General features: G+C 44.1%; 1 protein-coding gene across 26 annotated transcripts in view; it reads right to left on the bottom strand.

The window, feature by feature from the left end:
• PLCB4 (phospholipase C beta 4) overlaps positions 1-13,995 on the bottom strand; it is a 183,701-nt gene that overhangs the window by 118,708 nt on the left and 50,998 nt on the right. For 6 of the 26 annotated variants that reach the window (XM_088665578.1, XM_060272409.2, XM_088665580.1 and 3 more), the window contains exon 3: positions 2,499-2,584. The exons of 19 other annotated variants lie outside the window; for them this stretch is intronic. The gene's annotated coding sequence lies outside the window, so the exon portion shown is untranslated. Of the gene's footprint in view, positions 1-2,498; positions 2,585-5,157; positions 5,268-13,995 lie in introns of those variants that run through there. One more of the 26 variants, XM_088665584.1, reaches the window with a different exon arrangement.

Raw genomic sequence — 13,995 nt, 5'->3', positions numbered from 1 at the left:
CTCTCTGAAGACAAGCAAGCTAAATGAAAACTGTGTCCAGCACATTTTTCTTTCAGTTTAAAAACAAGACAGCAGAAGAAGAACTCTCGTGAATTAGAGGGGATTAGCCCCAACTGTTTTACAGTTCCAGGCTGCGCCATTTTCAGGCCTATCTTCTTACAGGATTACAATATATATATCTATAATGAAAAAATGCTTCGCAACAGACTAATCCAGCTCAGTCTATATTCAGAATGAGATTTAATTTTTAAAGAGCGGAAAAACCTCTTCACGCTGTTATTTTATTCCCCAGGGTGTGAAACATGTAAGAACACGTCAAACTGTTTTTACACAACAGGGTTCAATCCACAAATATGTCCCACTAAACAGGCACAGGATATCAGGTCAAATAATCTGAAAAATTTCTACATTTTCCTCCAATACAGGTCACTACGCCTCATGACACACCAGTATGCTCTGGTTCGCCACAAGGGAAAATACTTCCACTACCAGCACAGTAGCCTTCAATAATTGTATGTGGTTACCCACAGCTGTTTGTGTCTCTTTCTAAACAGAACATGTATCCAGTGGTATTTTTTTAAATACACACAAACACACCCACACTGTACAGGTGATGTGCTCTTATAGAGTAGTCATGGGACGAGGGTGGCGCTGTGGTCTAAACCACTGAGCCTCTTGGGCTTGCTGATTAGAAGGTCAGCAGTTTGAATCCCCACGACGGGGTGAGCTCCTGTTGCTCTGTTCCAGCTCCTGCCAACCTAGCAGTTCAAAAGCACGCCATCGCAAGTAGATAAATAGGTACCACTGTGGCAGGAAGATAAACTGCGTCTCCATGCGCTCTGATTTCTGTCACGGTGTTCTGTTGTGCCAGAAGTGGTTTAGTCATGCTGGTCACATGACCCAGAAAGCTAGCTGTGGATAAATGCCAGCTCCCTTGGCCTGAAAGCAAGATGAGCGCTGCAACCCCATAGTCGCCTTTGACTGGACTTTACCATCCAGGGGTCCCGTCCCTTTTTTATAGAGCCGTCAATGCAAAAACTGAATAAGGCTCCTGGATCTTTAACAGTTCTGTAGAAGAGGGAATTTCAGCAGTTTGAGGTCTAGTGACAATGATTTTATGGAAGTCTCTGCAAGATGCAAACTAAGCTTTATGAACCACTATGACTGAGATGTACTAATATCACAGCCAGTAGGTGGTGGTGATAGGGCCTCTCTTATGGCCTTCCAATGCCATTAAAATCTGAGAAGAAAGGTGGATTTCATCAAGTGTGGCATATGTAACAAACTGCACCAGCTGACATTCCCTCTTCTCCACAACTGGGAGTCCTGGCCTCATTTTCATACACCCCACCCTACCTATTATTCCTCTGCAAACATCAACCACCTTCCAAAGTCACTCCAATGTCAGCCTTTGCTTCCCTAGACAAAATCTAAGGCCATATCCCTGGAAAACTGGCTTTTGACCTGTCCTTCTCTTCTTACATTCGTATAAATCCACACACACACACACACACACACACACACACACACACAATCAAGAAGCCCAAATGTGTTGCCCCTGCAAAGGCACGTGTTAATGCTTTGGTACCCCCTATAAGTACACAATTTGCAGCATTGTGTTTGGTTTTCTGCCATTGTTCCTTCTTTTGTTTTTGTTTTTCTGCGGAAAGCTGTTAGAGGATCGTGGTGACAAATGATCTCAAAGCATCGTTTGCCAACTCTTGCAGAGCATTCCTCCAGGTTTTATGAGAGCAGCACATAATATTCAAAAGTGTACATTTTGAAAAGTACACACATTTAGCTTCTCGCAGTTGGAGAACATCTCTTTAATAGCCAAAGCAAATGTGCTGTTACTGCATTCTGCAATGAAACATTAACCCCACCACCATCCACCCATTTGCCATTTTGCAGCACATAGCTACTAAATACTTGGTGGCCAGGGTGCCTGAAAGTTAAGAAGGCGCAAACAAGCAGAAAACTGTAAAAGGGGCTACATCTGTGACTTGAGCTAAAGAAATGACCTCCTGCCCAAATTTCCCCCATTGAATTTCCAAATATAGTTGCATCTATGAATGGCAATGGGATGAAATCAACATTTGCACAAGTGGAGCAACTTCTGCTTGTGTTGTAGATCTTAAGACTTTCTCTTCCCCCAAAACAGGAAAAAACAACAACCAAAAACTCTGCTCAGGTTTGTTGAGGGAACCCCAGTGCAGATTTGGAGTAGGGGCTTTCAGGGAGAGGAAAAGGAGAGAAAGCTCCATTGAATGATTGGAAGTTGTTCTACTTGGGCAATGGCTTTGTTTAGTGCAACCCAGTGGGTTTCTTGCTTAACTGAGTAACCAACACAGCACCGTTCAGCTGTGGTGGGCTATAACCCACATTATCCCTGACCTTTGGCCGTACTAGTTGGGGTTTATTGAAGTTGCATTTGGCGAACATTCCACGTTCTGCCAGCAATCCTGTGAGTTCAAAGCATGCATCAAACCTCTCCCAACCTCTTTCTTCTTCTCTCCTGCTGCAGCTTCAGCTAGAATGAATTGCTTCTGTTCATTTTTGGTGGGGAGGGAGGTAGATGCTGGATCTGGGAGAAACAAACCCAATGAGGTTATTATGAACAAATCAGGATCTGAACTTGTGAAAACTAAATAATGCGCAGATATTGCATTATGAAAGTATGTTATGCAACTAATGCAAACAATTCTATTATGAACACAACATGCTGGTTCCAAGTAGGTTCTGGGCCCAGTGTGGAAGCCAGTGGTGTATTGTGGTGGAGGCCACGGGGGCTGTTGCCCCAGGCACAAAATTGTTAGGAGCACAAAATGTCAACTCCTGATGCTGCCTCAATACAGCTGTATGCTTCCATTGCTGGGTTCCATTGAAAACAGCTTCTCCATGTGAACCAGGAAGTGACCTCTCCAGACAACGGAATGACTCTTCTTATCTCTGGCGCCACAATCTCTTGGGTGATGTATACGCCATAAGGCAGTTGAATGTGTATGAGTACTCTGTCAGTTGCCCTCCCTCCCAAGCCCACTCCATGTAGCTCTGGGCACTGGCAACCCATGCTATGCCACTGGTGGAGGCACAGGGAGCAGGAGGTACTTTTGCCTCCCCCCCTCCCTACTGTGAAAGCAGCTGAACGTGCAGGCGCTGGGATTGGCACAGACCTCAGCTTCACTAGACAACTTGCCCTCATTCTGAACATCTGCAATCTAGCAAAGGGGAAACTTGAGGCTGCTGAGTGTTTGGGGGTTGTTGTTTATGTACATGTTGTTTATGTACAGGAGATCTTCCCTCCTGGGGTGCAGACTTCAAACTGGGAGATCTGCAAGACAGGAAGCGCCACGAAAAAAGAGCACTTTATTGTTGTATCACAGTAGGGCTGTTCAGGATGTGACAAAGTTCTAGATCAGAATCAATGGCAGGGAACCTATGCCTAATCTTTCCTTCCTCAAGCGTGTCCACGTTGACATTTGACAACAATGGGAGACCCTGAAAATAGGATAATCTAACAGCAGGGGATTTGTTTTGAATGGGTTGTAGCTATTCTGATTCAAAACACATTCTGCCACCCCCCTCCTGCATCTTTACAAATATTGGATGGTTGAAATAGTTGGTCATTAAGATTCCATTTAGAATGGAAGCATCTTTGGGATGCTGCAACTTTCTCCTTTAAAGGAAAAGCAATGCTATGTTTGTAGATAACAACTTCAAGACCAGGCTGCATGTGCAGAGGCTGTTGGGCGACAAATGGTCTTTGGAGCCATACTGCCATTTTGGGAATGGAAAACGAAAGGCAAGCTTAAATGTCATTGCGCCTTTGCATTCTGAGATGTGAGACATTCTCTGTGTTGGGAATTATTACAGAAGGAATCAAAAACAAAACTTCCAATATCATAAGGCCCGTTATACAAGCTCTTGTGACGCAGCCACATTCAGAATGCTGTACATAGTTTTGGTCGTCCCTCTTTAAAAGGATATCATAGGAAAAGGGAAAAAGAAAAGGATGGCCAAAATGATCAGTGGGTTGGAGCACCTCATCTTCATGGAAAGTGCTGGGGAGGTTTTTAAGTCTGAGAGCAGGGAAATGATTAAGAGGGAATGCGATTTTATTTATTCAATTCCTTGTTAAACTTTGTAAGCTGCTTTCCGGCAAACAACAACAACAACCCACAACTCCAAGCAGCACACCAATTTTTTAAAAATGGAATGCACTTTTGTAAACATTTTTTTGGGGGGGGGCAACAACAACACAAAACAAACCATCACTATACAAAGCAGAAAAGAGCAGTCAGTCCGTCACCTTATCAAATGGCAAAACTAGTTCCAGGGACATTCAGCCAGTACCCAAAGCCCAATGAACTTAAAACAAGAGGGTTTAAACCATCTTTTTTTCAAAGTAAAATGGGATGGAGCTGGGGGGGGGCACCTTTAACAAACCAGAGTCCCAGGAGGTCATGACTCTTTAAAGTGGGAAGGTGCTGTTTTAAATGTATAATGCATATGGGGCCTTAGTGGGAACTAGGCCATAGTTTGTGCAACATTAGACTTGCTCACACATTACACTGAACATGGGTAGAAACTCTGTCTACACATGTGCATGTGTTTGTGTGAAAGGGTGTAAACCTCTTGCTTTGTGCAGCTCAGCTACTGTGTGCACAGCTACACAAACCATACAAAGCATAATGCTGGTGGTCAACAAGAGAGGTTTAAAGGCTGTCTCATGGCAAATCTAAAAAAATGTAGCATAAACACTGACAACTAGGAAACACTGGCCTGTGAGCGCTCCAGTTGGAGAACAGCCTTTACCAAAGGTGTCATGGGCTTTGAAGACACTCGAACTCAGAATGCAAGGGAGAAACGTGCTAAGGGGAAAGCACGCTTGGCAAATCCACACCATGATCAACTCCCGCCCGGAAACCAACTGTGGAAGGACGTGTGGATCCAGAATTGGCCTTCACAGTCACTTACGGATCCATTGATAAAACCGTTGAATTAGATAAAACCAGTTGAATTATTGATAAAACCAGTTGAATTAGAGTCTTTGAACCAGATGGCTGCCCTGAAACCTGGAAAAAGCTGCCCAAGCATCAACAACTTCAGTATCAAAATTGAAGGTTTAAGAACTGAAATCAAAATTGTTCTACTTACTGCCTGGTTATAATGCGAAAATTAAAATGGGTAAGTAATCCCAATATTCTGTTAGTGGGTCTTTTTTCGTCTTCTCCTCTGAATTCTCGCCCTGGCACTTCCTACATCAGGGAGCCTGCTTTATCACAACCCAGGGACACATTAAAAAGAAATATTCATCACATAAAACTATCAGCAGCAAAATCCTCTCGTGGCGATTTTACCACGTCAAAAGGGACCGCAGGAACCAGCGATGGACAGAACTTCCAAATTTCTAATTAGCAATTGCTTTTAAAAATTGAACCAGAGTTCCAACCTGCAGTTAATTTGCATAGAAATAGGGAATTTGAATTAATTAAAAAGAGATCCTGGAGTGGTGATGACATCATTGGTGCACAGGGATCTACTGTATATGAGCTTTAAACATGCCAGAACCTCTTGGCAATATGGAGAATGTGGTTTCTATTAGCCATAATGCTACCATGGGCATCGGGGGTGGCGTAGGGAAGGGGGAGCCCCCTCCCTCAAAGAGACAAAATTCTAGATTCCCAGCTCTCACTTAAAAACAAACAAACAAACAAAACCTTATTCTGACCATTTTGTGAGAAACTCCCCTGCACCTGTTGTTCAGTGTGTCAGCCAATGCATGAATTCATGGCAGTAACTGACATTGAGGAAAACGGATCAGGCCAATTATCCAAAGGAAAAGCTAAATGGCTCATCCATTATCTGGGGAGGAACTTCCCAGTTCACATTTTAAAGTCTTCTTCTTCTTCTTCTTCTTCTTCTTCTTCTTCTTCTTCTTCTTCTTCTTCTTCTTCTTCTTCTTCGTCTTCTTCGTCTTCTTCGTCTTCTTCGTCTTCTTCGTCTTTCCTGCTGGAGAAGTGATTTTTCTAACTCATGCCTTTTCTCATACTAAAAAAAATCATGTCATTTCCCCTTGCTAAGCTTGTAAACTTTGAAGAAATCATCCTGCGGATGCCAATGCAGATCACCTTTATTGCGCTCATTTTTCAGGGTAGAGGGTGGCGGCTGAGATGGCCTGGTTTAGACCAGGTAGTATAATTTATTATACCCATTTTGACTGGTTTCACATGGAGGAATCAAAGTAGTATATGACAGCCCTACAGTGAGGCATTGTATTGTTATCCAGTTTCCATTATTGTTATTTATTAAATGTCTATACTACCCTTCATCTGATGCCCGCAGGGCAGTTTACAATATAAAAACACAAAAATACACAACATAGTAACAAACAAAAACAATAACCCCCTCAAGGTTTAGAAGGCCATAGATTGGCTAATTAGCCAAAGACATGGAGGAATAGGAATGTTTTAATCTGGCGCTTAAATATATGTAAAAAAGGCCACCCCAGAGAGAGCATCCCACAAGTGGGGAGCCACCACCGAAAATCCCATGCTGCCCCCCTCCAGACATCTTGCAGAGGAGGCAAGAAGAACCTCAGATGATGATCACAGTGTCCTGTTTGTTTCATATGGGGCGAGGCAGTCCTTGAGGTAGTACATTGGGTAGTGTATTTAGCGATGTGGGTGGCCCTGTGGTCTAAACCGCTGAGCCTCTTGGGCTTGCTGATCGGAATGTTGGTGCTTTGAATCCCCATGACAGGGTGAGCTCCTGTTGCTCTGTCCCAGCTCCTGCCAACCTAGCAGTTCGAAAGCACACCAGTGCAAGTAGATAAATAGGTACCACTGCGGCAGGAAGGTAAACAGCATTTCCGTGCTCTCTGGTTTCTGTCACGGTGTCCCATTGCGCCAGAAGCAGTTTAGTCATGCTGGCCACATGACCTGGAAAGCTGTCTGTGGACAAACACTGGCTCCCTCAGCCTGAAAAGCAAGATGAGCGCTACAACCCCATAGTCGCCTTTGATTGGACTTAACCGTCCAGCGGTCCTTTACCTTTACATTGGGTTTTTTATAAGGGAAATGTTTCTATGAAGTTGATTGCTGCAGCACCACAATTCATTTAGGGCTGCAGGAGGTGAAGGAATCAAAAGGAAGAAGTGAGGGTTTCACCTATTGCTGCAAACTCATATGAACACCAGGTCTAGCCGTAGACTATTATTTTTTGATAGTTCAATTCACAACTAATCTAACAAAAGTTTCCATGAAGAAATGAACTCTCTCACCAATCTGTTAATGTTTCACTGATTAAGACGTTTCAGCTAAATTGCACAAAGTATTCAATACTGAATATTCAAATACAGTACTGAATAAGAAAGGAATAGTTCCCTGAAAGTGAAAATGTGGGGCTCTCATAAACAACTCACAATGTGGTTCCCTTAAAGACTGGTGCCTTCTAGGCAATTTTAAAATCTGAAGTCACATCAGGTAACAAAATTAGACTCTCCTTCCTCTCCAAGTTCCTTCTCATCCAGTATTCCTATGCCTCTGGAATAAGGCTCCATAGGGCAGCAAAGTTGACATCCTGTTCCTATTTACAGAGCTTGGAGAGCTTCCATGTAGCATAATATGTAATCCTTCCTTATAAAAGACCAACCCCATAAGACCTCACGACGAAAAACAATTAACCAGGAACACAAACAACCTTGTTGGTTAGGTAAATAGAACTGAAAATACTCTCTTGTAATATCAAGTGTTTATGTCTTATGTCCACAATTACCCAAGATGCTAGAGAGGCAGTTCCCAAACTTTCCCCCCATGAACCACTTGAAAACTGTCAAGGGTCTTGGGAAGACCACTTAATGGTTTTTGCAATGTGCTGTGCTAGATGCTATATAATTTTTAATTGCATTTTAATTGCTTCTTTTATTTCTCGTATATTGTCTGTCATCGAACTGAAGTTTGAACTCCATAGAATCCCAGTTGTAATACAATAAAATACATTGCAAAAGAAGCAATAAAAATACAATTAAAAATCAGTATGAATGCTTAATGTGATGGATGGGCCTTCACCTATCTTCATCTACAAATCCACAAACACACTGTGGATGATCTGAATGAAGCTCACAGACCACAGGAGGTCCATGGATCACAGTTTGGAAACCCCTCTGCTAGAGTGTTATTCTGCCATTAAAGACAGATCCATTCCTGCTATTACTTCAAGCAACAGTTTAAAAGGTCTGTGCACACAACGGCATGCGGATGAGCATCAGGCTCGGAAACCCCATCCCTCCTTCCATTCCACTCAGGACAAGTACTGAGTTGTTGTTGAAAAGTACAAATTGGATATCCTGGTTTAAAACAAACTGTTGCTAAACAGGCCAGTTTCAAACCATGCCTTCGTTTAACAAGATGGCTTGCTTAACTAAGCATTGTTTGTTTTAAGCCAGGGTACTTGGTTTGCACATAATGCTAAGCTAAGTCTTTGAAAAGAAAACCTCCCCAAAAATTATGGGGCCAGCACTTCACTCAGAAAGGTGCCTAAAATTATGACGACAGAAGTACTGTTTTGGGGGCGGGCAGGTGTGGGGGACTCCCTGGTCCTGAATGGGGTAACTGTGCCCCTGAAGGACCAGGTGTGCAGCCTGGGAGTCATTTTGGACTCACAGCTGTCCATGGAGGCGCAGGTCTATTCTGTGTCCAGGGCAACTGTCTACCAGCTCCATCTGGTCCACAGGCTGAGATCCTGCCTGCCCGAAGACCGTCTTCCCAGAGCGGTGCATGCTCTAGTTATCTCCCGCTTGGACTACTGCAATGTGCTCTATGTAGGGCTACCTTTGAAGATGACCTGGAAATTACAACTAATCCAGAATGCAGCAGCTAGACTGGTGACTGGGAGTAGCCACCAAGGCCATATAACACCGGTTCTGAAAGACCTACATTGGCTCCCGGTATGTTTCCGAGCACAATTCAAAGTGTTGGTGCTGACCTTTAAACCCCTAGACGGCCTCGGCCCAATATACTTGAAGGAGCATCTCCACCCCCTTCGTTCAGCCTGGACACTGAAGTCCAGCTCCGAGGGCCTTCTGGTGGTTCCCTCACTGCGAGAAGTGAGGTTACAGATAACCAGGCAGAGGGCCTTCTCGGTGGTAGCACCTGCACTGTGGAATGCCCTCCCATCAGATGTCAAGGAAATAAACAACTATCTGAGTTTTAGAAGACATCTGAAGGCAGTCCTGTTTAGAGAAGTTTTTAATGTTTGATCTTTTATCATGTTTTTAATCTTTGTTGGAAGCCGCCCAGAGTGGCTGGGGAAACCCAGTCAGATGGGCGGGGTACAAATAATAAATTTACTACTACTACTACTACTAAAAAGGCTGAAATACAACCATCCCCTTTCCCACACCTGAACTGCCAGAAGTGGTCAAATTAAATATGAGATCAACATAATTAGCAGTAAAGAAGACCATTCAGTGCCCCCCACCCAGCTATTGAAACAATCCACAAGCAGGTGGGTCAGCCAAAAATTCCTACATGGCCCCGAAGCGACCAACAAGTCACACTAAGAGGGAGGGAGAGAGGTGCTGCTGCCTGAAAAATATGAGGGAGGAAGACAGCCACCCAGCCTTTATATGACATCTCACCCAAAAGCACATGAGTGACAGAAGAGCTTCGGACAGGTTTTCTCTCTCAGCCTGAACAGGCCACAAAGATACCCTGCTGGTCAGCACCAAAATGCAGAATGGGCATCAGAACAGGCCCTGTGGCAAACTTTTTTTCCTACAGCACATTTCAAGCTAAGGAGTATTCAACAGCAGTAGTAATTCTGCAGCAATGAATTAAATGAGAAAGCCCAACATTAGAACAAAGGAAATAAAGACCTGCACTACAGGTTTGAGAACAATGCTGCCAGTCTTTCTTGGCCACAAAATATGACACAGTTGCTTCTTTCTAAGCAATTTACTGAACACCTGGGTCAAGGAAACATATTGACGCTGCCGTTTTGTTTCTCCCCAACCAGCGAAAAAAGAGAGAGAGAAGTTCAAGGTTTCCTGAGGAAACATTTTATAGAAACAATGAAATGGTACTGTATAAGAATTAATTTAGAAACCCAGTAAAGATGAGCTATTGATTCTTGTTTCCAATATGTGCAGATGAACTTGGGACTCAGTGAAATAGGAAGACTTAACAATTTCATTTCTCTTCTGGCAAAACCTCCCCCCCCCCTTTTAAGATCATTCTTTTCTGTTGATACAGTTTTCTTTTTTGCAGATCACCAGTGCAGATAAAATCTTGGCTGTAGCAAACCAAAGAAAAGAAAAGGAAGTTTTGATCTCAACAGAGTCAGGATTTGATTCATTAGGAAAACCTTCACCAGCTGGGTGCCTGGCATATGTTTTGAACTGCAATGTCTATTACCTGCAGACAGCAGCACCAAGGAGCAGAGGCTGCTTTAGGATATATCCCATTCTCTGATCCTTTTCAAAAGTCAGCTGTATATGAGAACACCACTGTCCCATCAAATCCTGGGCAAGGACCAGGCAAATGACACCACAAACCAAATTCATTTACACTATGCAAAGCATCTGTTTTATTCAGCTCGATGGATACAGGATCGAACTAAACCTCCCTTTAATTATGTGGTTATAGTCTCTGCTAACATGCAGGGGGGTCAAAAAGCAAGAACAAAAAAAGCACATTTTTTTAAAAAGCAACCTTTGAACCCATAATGCCTATATATACTTCCCTAGGAAATAAAATTTGGGGAGGCCAATAATTTTTCCGGCACTACTAATTGCACAGCTAAAACCAATTTTTCGCGGGACTCCTTTTTCTGCACACAAAAGATACTATTTCAAGGGACCCGGAATATAATTCAAAATAGCAGTGGTAGAAAAAGATGCCTTACCCTAGACTGTGATATCCCAATCCGCAACCTTCAAGTCTTAGGGAAGCGGCTGCAAAAACAGATGGAGGAATCGCACTGGGCATTGTTCCGAAAGGGACTCCTTTAAAGCAGCTCCTCCAGCTGCTTTAAAAGGAAGTGGCTGATACATAACAACATAGGCATCTTGGGGTGTTTGTGCCCCCCCTTCTCTTAGTAAAGCACTTGCCAAGAGAGATTGGGCGGGGGGCCTCCCCGCTCTGCAGACTGGCTCCTTCAAAAGTGCCAATTACCACTTTTTAAAGGCAGAAGATTTTTGCCCTTGTCCCTCCCGCACATACACAAAAGTTCACCAAGACATGACACATACATATCAGTAAAATCTGGAAGAAGAAAAAAGGGGAGGGGGGGTCTTGCTTCTGCTTATCTGTAACTAATACTGCAGCCTTGCCTTGGTAATTCCAAGTGGGACACAAGTTACCTACAGGTACACCTTCAGGTTATTGGAACGGATTAAAAAGGGTTTTTGAAACAAGTAGAAAGTTGTTGAATTCCTTTTGACACACTGCTCCGGACACTTCATTATTAGATGGATAACCGGGTCCTCCCTGCAGAGAGGGCACGTGTTGTGGTGGGTCCCAGCAGACCAGGTCTAGGTGCTGGGGCGGGACAATTGGAGCAGCCACAACACCCTATTGGTGGTCCATCTGATGGGGTGCAATTGGGCTGAGGGCATGCCAGTCAAAGAGTCAGATGGACCAGTATTTAAACGCTGCACTCAGCCGTAGAGACCTTCCTTCTCCGGTTGAATTTCATCAGAACACCCGCCCACCGCTCCCTAGTTTTAGGGCTTTCGCTTGACCTTGCTATGCCATCGTGTGTCGTCTGCCGTTGTTGCAGGGGCATGGCAGGAATTTTCCCCACTTGGCTGATTGGCTGTTGCCACTTGGGTTTCGCCTGCCGTTTAGCAATTCGTCACAACTTGTAAGGTTGGCGGATAGGCTCTGGTTCATGCTGCTAGGGTGGAATGATCCCTTACCACCCAATCCACAGGTATTCCTCTTAAAGGAATCCATTGGACCGATGCTTAGTATTCCCCCAAGCGGGGTTGCCCTAATCCAGTGTTCTGGGCACATGTGGGGGAATCAGGGCGTGGCTGTTGTGTGCCAGTCAGGTAACCCCGTCTCAGGTGTGCACCTGGCTGCTGACTCATGGTGTGCCCTGAGTCAGTGCTACCCTAGGTAGCTTTTGGAACCAGAGCCTATGCAACCACTCACTTGATTTGTAATCAATAAAGTTGTGGCCTAAATTCTGCCAAAAACCAAACCAAAAATATGAGTCATGTCTGAATTTATTTCTAGGCCTGGGATAAAGGGTCTCCACACGCAACAAGCTGTTCATCCCTCCACCCCAAAACCCAGAGTTGAAAAGTACTTTTGAAATGTGTTTAAAGCATATTTCCTTTTAAAAGGAAAAAGTTAAGGCATTTGGTGGGTAGATACGCAATGTCACAACATACTTAAACTATAATCCTCATGTACAAAACATTCTGTTTCTATGTTTTGGCTTATTTGACCCCTTTGGGCCTAAGTAAACCACAGAGCCTAGGGCTTGCTGATCAGAAGGTCAGTGGTTCGAATCCCTGCAATGGGGTGAGCTCCCATTGCTCGGTCCCAGCTCCTGCCCACCTAGCAGTTCGAAAGCACGTCAAAGTGCAAGTAGATAAATAGGGACCGCTCTGTCGGGAAGGTAAACGGCGTTTCCGTGCACTGCTCTGGTTCGCCAGAAGCAGCTTTGTCATGCTGGCCACATGATCTGGAAGCTGTCTGCGGACAAACGCTGGCTCCCTCGGCCTATAGAGCGAGATGAGCGCCGCAACTCCAGAGTCAGACACAACTGGACCTGATGGTCAGGGGCCTCTTCACCCTTTACCGACCTGCTTACACGAGTTACATTGCTGAATTCTGAAAATACGTAGTTTGAAATACAAATTTGTCCTGCTTTTAACAACCACCTCACTTTACAATGTTGTTCTTTCAGTTCTATTACATTGCAAGCCAGTGTCCCCATCTCTCTCTGGCCCCCTGAATGCTTTAATGGCCGCACCCCTGCTGCTACCGTACATACCAAAGTGTTTAGTACAGACTTAGGATACTTTAGTTCAGCTTTCTCAACCATGGGCCCCCAGATGTGGTTCGACTACAACTCCCATTATCCCTAGCTAGCGGGCCCAGTGGTAAGGGATGATGGGAGTTGTAGTCCAGCAACATCTGGAAAGTCAAAGGTTGAGAAAGGCAGCCCTAGATCCATGATGTCCCAGAGGGTCATTGTACCTGAAATATGTGCTCATCCATATCTGAGATACAAAATGCCCTGGACATAAAATTTCTGAGTTGACTGAATTCCCCTAAATGGATTCGGGTGCCATGGAGAACTTCATTTCCCAGGTTCCTTGGTGCCCCGTGGAACGCCCTCCCATCAGATGTCAAGGAAATAAACAACTATCTGACTTTTAGAAGAAATCTGAAGGCAGCCTTGTTTAGGGAAGTTTTCAATGTTTGATAGTACAGTGGTACCTCGGTTTATGAACACAATTGGTTCCGGAAGTCTGTTCATAAACTGAAGCGTTCATAAACTGAAGCAAACTTTCCCATTGAAAGTAATGGAAAGTGGATTAATCCGTTCCAGACGGTCCGCGGAGTAACCGTTCATAAACTGAAGCGAACTTTTCCATTGAAAGTAATGGAAAGTGGATTAATCCATTCCAGACGGGTCCGCGAAGTACTTAAACTGAAGCGTTCATAAACTGAAACATGGGTGTAATTGGTTCCGGAAGTCTGTTCATAAACTGAAGTGTTCATAAACTGAAGCGAACTTTCCCATTAAAAGTAATGGAAAGTGAATTAATCCGTTCCAGATGGGTCCGCGGCGTTCATAAACCGAAAATTCATAAACCGAGGTGTTCATAAACCGAGGTTCCACTGTATATCGTGTTTTTAATATTCGGTTGGAAGCCGCCCAGAGTGGCTGGGGAAACCCAGCCAGATGGACGGGGTATAAATAATAAATTATTATTGTTATTATTATTATTATTATTTAATATTCTGTTGGGAG

The sequence above is a fragment of the Zootoca vivipara genome, chromosome 3, assembly GCF_965207765.1.
Source record: "Zootoca vivipara chromosome 3, rZooViv2.hap1.1, whole genome shotgun sequence".
NCBI lineage: Eukaryota > Metazoa > Chordata > Lepidosauria > Squamata > Lacertidae > Zootoca > Zootoca vivipara.
The sequence above is the reverse complement of the archived record's forward strand: the minus strand, read 5'-3'. Positions and strand labels throughout refer to the sequence as shown.